This window comes from Benincasa hispida, chromosome 9 (assembly GCF_009727055.1).
Source record: "Benincasa hispida cultivar B227 chromosome 9, ASM972705v1, whole genome shotgun sequence".
NCBI classification, from domain to species: Eukaryota; Viridiplantae; Streptophyta; class Magnoliopsida; order Cucurbitales; family Cucurbitaceae; genus Benincasa; species Benincasa hispida.
The window spans coordinates 30,314,952-30,323,679 of record NC_052357.1 but is presented as its reverse complement, the minus strand read 5'-3'; positions in this window follow the sequence as shown (position 1 = coordinate 30,323,679).

The window sequence follows — 8,728 nt, the reverse complement described above, 5'->3', positions numbered from 1 at the left end:
GATATAAATATGATTTATATCAAGTAGAAGAGAAATTACTATAGTAGATATACGATATCAAAGTATAGGTTAAGAATATAATATGATTATATTCATTAATTAATTAATTAGGCGGTTATGAAATAATTGGTCGAGAATTTCTTCGGAATCGTGCGAAAGTGGGAAGATCGAATTCGGTTCTTGTAACTGAAGAATAAAATGAAAATTGTTTTCATTTTGTAAATGATTCCAAAATTCGCTCACGGTGTGAAAACTTTACAATCGCTTAGCATTAAGAGCCTATGCGATAGCGCCCATCGTCCTAAACGATCACACACCCGCGTACTGAACGATCGCATGGGATTTCTAAATGATCGCTTACCTTTTCTAAATGATCACTTAGCACACCAAGCAGACCTAAAAATTTGCTTACTATTTGCTAGAAGATCGCTTAGTAAAACCAACATGATCTTGTACCTTTCTCTAAATGACAAGCACCCGACTATACGATAGTCATCTACTATCTCCCACTTGCTTGTTCGTACTATACGATCATCTCTTCCTCCTCCCTCTACAAATTCCATCAAAGTCCACCCTTTGGATTCTCACTCCGAGAATACCGCGGGCTTCAAGTGGTGGTGTCATCCCCGGTTGCTATTGGTTCGTGCATTGTCGATCATGTAGACGATCGTGGTGCTGTTAGGCGACTAATTGTTGGGCGATAAGGAGCGTAGAGGAGTTTGCTAGGACTGAGTTTGAGTGAAGATTGTCTTCAACTGGTACATTTACTCAGTCTTTTGTATTTTAATTGTTAAAGCATGTCTATAATTAGTGTTACAATGCATATCTATTTGTTAGAATATATATGTGGTTATTCTGTCGCAATGAAATTGGAAATATCCGTATCCGCTCATGGATACTCTTGTTTAAGAGTTCATTCAGAAGGTTCAATAGTTTCATTGGAAAGTTCGCTCAACACAATCTTATTGTAGGGTTTATACTCCCTTATGTGGTCATTTTCTAGAAAGGTAGCGGTTGTCGACACACACACCTTATTATCCTTAGGATCGTAGAAGTAACCACTTCTCGTCCCTTTAGGATAACCTACAAATAGGCACAAATTTAAACAAGATTCCAATTTCTTAAGATTTTCCTCAAGCACATGTGTTGGGCATCCCTAGAACCTAAAATGACGTAAACTACCTTTACGACCATTCCATAATTCCAAAGGTGTTACAGTCTGTACGACATAACCCCAAAACGACGATAACACTTTTGGACAGAACACGGTTCAAAACGTAAGTTACAGTCTGTACGACATAACCCCAAAATGAGTCAGGTAAGGAAGCATAACTCATCATAGACCGAACCATGTCCAACAAGGTTCGATTTCTCCTTTCTGATACACCATTCTGCTGAGGTGTATCAGGTGCTGAGACTTAGGATACTATTCCATATTCTATCAAATAGTTTTGGAATATAAGATCCAAATACTTTCCACCTTGATCAGATCAAAAAAATTTAATGGTTTTATTTAATGCATTTTCAACTTCAGCCTTAAACTCTTTGAACTTTTCAAAAGCTTCAGACTTATGTTGCATTAAATAAACATACCCATTTCTAGAATAATTATCAGTAAAAGTGATGAAATATTCAAACTCTTCTCTTGACTTAACATTTATCGGACCATAGAGGTCTGAATGTACAAGTTCTGATGGTTCTTTGGCTCTTTGACCTTTTCCAGTAAAAGATCTTTCAGTCATTTTTCCTTCAAGGCATGACTCACATACAAGTAAATAGTTTTCTTTTAACTCAATTAGAAGTCCATTCTTGACCAATCTTTCAATCCTATTGAGATTTATGTGCTCTAATCTTAGGTGCCAAAGATGGATGTTTTCCTTAGGAGAAATTTTAAGTTTTTAGTCTGAGTTATCGCAATTTTAAACATTTCAGTATTAAAGACAGCAAAATATAATTTTTCTATAAAGTAAGCCAGAGTTCTCCCACTACCCTAGCAGAGACAACGTACCCAATTCCAACACGCATCGTCATCTCCCCAGTATTCAGTTGTTGTCAGGAACTAATACCCTGAAATGAAGAACAAATATGGTTAGTGGCGCCTGAATTTATTATCCAGGCAGAATCATCATTCTCCACTAAAAAAGTCTCCAACATAAGTAAATCACATTTATCTTGCTTGGCCTTCTTCTTTTCTGTCAAGTATTTGGGACAATCCCTCTTCCAATGTCCCTGCTGGTTACAATGGATACAAACTCCCTTTGCAGTCTTGGTCTTATTGCCCCTCTAGGTAGAAACTGGTGGATTAGTTTTCCCCTTTCCACCTTTCTTCTTGGTTAGTTTTCCCCTTTCCACCTTTCTTCTTCTTCCTTTTTTTGGTGCCGGAAGAAGAAGGTACAAACTTATTTCTGGAGGTTGAACCTCTATAGAACTTCTTAAATGATGAAACAACATTTGCCTCACCCTTCTATTCCTTAGTTTTTATCAAGGATTGGAAGGTCTGTAGCTCATTGAGTAAAGTGGTTAGGTTGTAGTCAATCCTATTCATAACAGCATTGTTACGGAACTGCATGAAACTTTCAGGTAAAGATTTCAGTATAAAGCTAACCTGACTAGCTTCATCAATGACAGACCCATTCATCTCCGCCACGTTGAAGTGGACCATCATGTTGAGAACGTATTCTCTAATTGATGCCCTTCTTGCACACGGGCATTGAAGATGTTTTTCAGAGCATCATGCCTGAGTTGTGCAGACGGTTGTCCGAACATCCCCCGTAGGGACTCCATGATCTCACGGGCAGTGACCATGGGCTCAAGCTTTTTGGCCAAGACATCAGAAAGGCTTGCCAAGTATACGATCGGACCATCTTATTTCTCTGTACCCAACGCTCATATGTCTCATGAATGTTTCAAGAGAAGCATTTTGAGCAGAAACAAAAGAACAATCCTCCATAAGGACAAATCTCAGGTCATCGATGATTAATATTGTGTTGATTGTGTTTTTCCATGTTGTGTAATTTTTGCCAGTAAGTTTGTCCGCGGCGAGTAAATTTAGTGTTGTGGAAGTCATTAAAACTAATTATTGAATGTGAAAGCATATTTAGGTAAATTATAACAATTATAAAATAATTTAAAGTAGTGGCATGTTTCATGCAATTTCATTTCATTACTTAACATACATAACACTTAATATTAAAGTAATGAAATAATCAATAACATACATACGTATATCCATACATTTAACTATATATTATAATACTTATAATATAAATTATGCATGGCTATGTTATTAATACATGCAAATATATATTATAACATTTATACTATATGATGCATGAGTATGCTATAAAATTAAATCATGGAACTATATATTATAACATTTATAATATAAATGATGCATAAATAATGCATAACCTATGGTGGAATTTTAATATATGGCATACATTATGACATATAATTATATAAATTAAATCATACATCATATGCATAATTTAAAACAATTATTGGGTCGGGATTGGACTCCTAAATAATTAATTAAATTAATATAACACTTATATTAATTTAATTAATTTAAAAACAACTAACTATTACAAATTAATAGCTTAACCGGTTCAAAACAAGCCAACCAGACCTTGAACTGCACGAACTGGACCACCCAGCACCCGAACCAGACCTCAACCGTTCGAACCAAGCAAACCAGACGTGAACACCCTGCAACTCGAATCGAGCCGCACGCAAATAGGAAAAATTTTTCCTTATCGGAGTGTTGCAACGTTGTGACCTAGCATTGCAACGCTACGAAAAACTCTTTCGTTCGTCGTTTGCAATGTTGCAATGCTACTGTATAGTAGCCACTGTAAAGTTGCAAAGTCCTTCGACTGTCCTCCAATTTTGGCCCCGTTTTCTCTAGAAATCCACCGAAAAACTCACGAATGACTCAAAACTAAAGAATTACATGTTGGGGTTTGTGCCCTAAAGTCTCATGTCTTGTAGTTTGTAAACAATTTTGTATGAATGCTTGTGATGTATAATATATATGATATTTACTTCACTTGTTGACTTTGCACAATTAGATGTTTTTATTTTACCATAAACCAATAAACTTAATATCTCTAGTTGTCTTCATGTAACATAAGCATGTATGTAGTAACATACAAGTGGATCATGTCTTAAGTGAAAATCAAAATGGTCTGTAGTATATGAATATAGGAGGGAAACCTTATCCTGGTAACGCTATGGATGTGGCCTGCTTAGTGGAATAGTTACAAGTGTTGTGACTTGGCACAAATGGTCTGATCCTGATCATTCGTGTGGGGGATATGCGAGCAGGGGAATCCTATATAAAGAATTTGTATAAGACCTGACCTCGAAGTGTTAACGTATCATCATATAACTCTGTTCATGACAGAGACTTCACTTCATTAGGATGACCATAGGTAACATGACCTTAATCCTAAGTGAGTTGGGAACTTCTATTATTGAGGATGGTCCTTTGATTTGCATGGGTGCGAGGGGCTAGAGCACCGACTCAAACCTACCACTTTGAGGATTCATCTGATTTAAGAACTGAGAACTCAGCTTCACAAGATGGAGTTCACTCTTTCCCTCAAGCAGGTGAGTAGATAGATTTCTCTCTTAAGGGTTGATCCTAAGGCTTGAATAATGTGGCGCCACACACCTTCTCATGGCCCAAAAGGTGTTCATGTTGGAGTAGATGCCCTAAAGTCTCGTGTCCTGTAGTTTGTAAACAGTTTGTACGAATGCTTGTGTTGTTAATATATGATATTTACTTTACATCTTGTATTTTTGCTCAGTTGCTTGTTTTATTTACTTTTCCACAAACCAATAAATATAAAATCCCCGATTATCTATATGTGACTCAAGCATGTATGTAGTGACATACAAGTGGATCATGTCTTGAGTGATAACCAAAATGGTCTGTAGTATATGAATATAGGAGGGAAACCTTATCCTGGTAACACTACGGATGCGGTCCGCTTGTGGAATGGTCACAATGTTGTGATTTGTCACAGATGGTCTATCCTAATCATCTCGTGTGGGGACATGCAAGCGGGGGCGTCTATACAAAGAGTTTGTATTAAGACCTGACCACGAAGTGGTTAATAACTATTATATATAACACCGTTTATGACAGAGACTTCACTTCACTAGGATGACAATAAGGTAACATGACCTCAATCCTGAGTGAGCTGGGAACTCCTGCATTGAAGGTGGTTCTTTGATTTGTATGGGTGCAAGTGGCCAGGTCGCCGATTCAAACCTACCATTTGGGATTCGTCTGATTTGAGAGCTGGAACTCAGCTACACAAGATGGAAATTCACTTCTTCCCTGAGGCAGGGTAAAGTAGATAGATAGCTCTCTTAAGGGCTGATTCAAGGACTTGAACGATGTGGCGCCACACACCTTCTCTTGGCTCGAGAGGTGTTCATACATAGTTGAACTATGTTGTAATATTTCATTAGAGAAATTAGTGGTACTTAAAGAGTGAGATGTAACTACAGGGGCAAAACGTATATTGGTCTCAGCTGTACTTAGAGCATCTATGAAGTTCATCGTACTCATGATTGGTTATATCCGATGGAAACATAAATATATCTATGGTAAAGATGTTCAGTTGTGGGTCTTTAGTGGAATGTCTGACAGTTAACGAAATGGTGGATCTCGTGGCTAAAGAGTTTAGTCAACTGTTCACGGACCATTAGAGTTTCGAGCCACAGGTTCATTAGGTCCCTGGATAGCTTGGATAAAGTTGAGAAACCAGAGTTTGGGTTAATTTGAAATGTTCAAATTGACAAGAGGAAGTTTCGATTATATATGATATAATTTTGACTGGTTAATTATATATGATATAATTGGCTAAATGTATGAGATACATTATTTTGGAGGAAATTAGATATAAAATATGATTTTATATCAAGTAGATGAAGAAAATACTATATGGATATTGATATTAAACTATAGGATAAAAATATAATATGATTATATTTATTAATTAATTAGTTGGTTAATTATATGATAATTAATCCAAAATTCACGTTCGAACGTGGGTTAGTGGGGCAGCGTCGATTATTATAACCGATGAATTAAAATGAAAATAGTTTTCGTTTTGATAGTACGCCCAAAGAGAAAAGAGAGCTCGCGCTGGTGAAAAGAAAAACGATCACTTAAGAGAATCGAGAGCCTATACGATAGCTCTTCTCCGCCTGAACAATCGTCCACCTCGCACCTAAATGATCATACACTATTTCCTACACGATCGCATAGCTTCTCTAAACAATCGTATAGTGTGCCGATTTTAGTAAACGTTCATATACCATTTCCTAAACGATCGTTTAGTAAAACCTACAGGATCGTGTAGCTTCTCCTAAACGATAAGCATTTTGCTATGTGATAGCGCTTTTTCCCTCCCACTTGCTTATCACCTACACGATCTGGTTTTCCTCCTTCCTCTACCAAATTCACCAAAGACCACGCTTTGGGTTCTCACTCTGAGAGTACCCGGGGCTCTTTTCTGGTGGTGTCGTCCCCGCGACGTTTGTGTTCGTGTGGTTGTTCGTGTTGCTGTTGTTGACGCTACTGCTGGCCGTTAGTATATCGCGTGGAGATATTCCGCTGTGTTGAGTGCCGAAGATTGAAGATCGTCATCAACTGGTATGGCACTCTTTCCCTTATTATATCTTGTTCTTAGCATGCCGTTAATTAAGATTTGTTTGCATAACTGTATGTTTTGAATATATAATGTGTATTTTGGTCACGGTGAGACCGGAGCGATCCGAACGCGCTCATGGAACTCTTCGGTAAGAGATCCTTCAATTCACACATAGTAGGACTATATTGTATTGTTCATTAGAGAGATCAGTGGTACTTAAGGAGTAAGCTGTAACTACATGGGCAAAACGGTAAATTGGCATGTCGTACTTACGAGCATCTGTGAAGGGTCATCGTACTGATGATTGGTTATATCCAATGGACATAGAAATATATCTATGGTAAGAAGAGTTCAACTTTCAATCTTTAGTGGAATGCCTGGCAGTTAACGGATGGTGGATATCGTGGCTAAAGAGTTTAGTCAGTTATTCACGTACTGTTGGAGCTTTGAGTCATAGGTTCATAAGATCCCCTTGGTAGCTTGGATACAAGTTGAGAATCAGTTTTTGGGTCAGTTTGAAATGTTCAAATTGATAAGAGGGAGTTTGATTATATATGATATAATTGAACTAGTTAATTATATATGATATAATTAACTTTATGTATGAGATACATTAATTTGGAGGAAATTGGATATACATATGATTTATATCTAATGGAGGAAAAATATTATGATTAATATATGATATTAATCCATAGGTTATGAATATAATGTGATTATATTCTTTGTCTATTAATTGGACGGTTAAGAGATAATAAGCCAGCGTTTCTTATGTTTTCATAACAGATGAGTAAGGTGAAGAATCGCTTTGAGACACTTAAATAGCTCACTGTGTGTTAAGCATTGGATGCGCGGACATTGTGTTGAAATGTGTCATCGCTTAGTAAAACCAGTGCCTATACGATAGTCCTGAACGATCGCTTACCTATATGATAGTGCTGAGTGATCGCTTAACGCTTACATCCACGCGCGCTATTTACTAAATGATCGTCTACCTTTTCCTAAGCAATCGTTTAGCGTTTGACATTTATTAGACGATAACTTAGCTTTTCCTACACGATCGTTTAGACAATTACTTACCTTTTTTGTCACACCCCCTCCCTAGCCTTAGCCCTAAGATTTGGAAGGGAGCATGAGGGTACATCAGTAGTATTCCAAAACAACATTTTAATTTAACATTTCCCCCCTTATCTATTAAAGATTTTAACATGTTTACCATAATTTATCTAAGTTTCATACATATAGTTCAATTTCCTATGTTCCTTTATCACATGATCCGAGCCGTGCCCTGAGAATTTATCAATTCCTGATGTTTTGATGGTTTGTAGACTCCTTCCTGAACACTCCGCTTTGCTACCTGGGGGAGGGGGGGGATAGAAGAAAACATTTGGAAGAGTATGAGCTACTAAGCCCAGTGAGTGGTGCTTTTAAAATAATAATCACTTTGCAAAACATACTTTTGGGAAATCAATTACATAATTACAATTTCAGTATAATTTATGCATGATCATATGTAATTTCATTCAATCATCATCCTCTAGTTCCATGCTATACTTAGCATGTTCATATCATGTACATACTACCAATCATAACAACTTTTTATGGAAACTTTCCTATAACCCACTTTTTTCGTCAATATGCACATCGACAATTCTTTTCCCGCTAGTCATGCTTAGGTAACTTGACTATATTTCCCACCGGTCGTCATCAACTATTATTTCCCGCCGACCGAGGCCGACTATATTTTTCCGCCAAGTACCTTTTTTAAGCATGCTAACTTATGTAGTCCGAGTATAATCTCAGTTTCCATAGAAATTTCACAGACAATATCATGGTAAGCAGCATAACATCATCAGCATGCATTTTGCACTTACATATGCATATATTCACATATCAATGTATAAAACTAAATAACCACTCACTGCAAGTAAGTTTTTCCACTGAAATCACCTTGAGACATACCTTCCTGAGAATTCCTTCCATAACAAGGAAATTTACTCAATTAATTATGTTATATCAATCAAATAATCGCTTCAAAAATACGCCAAAATTATCATTAT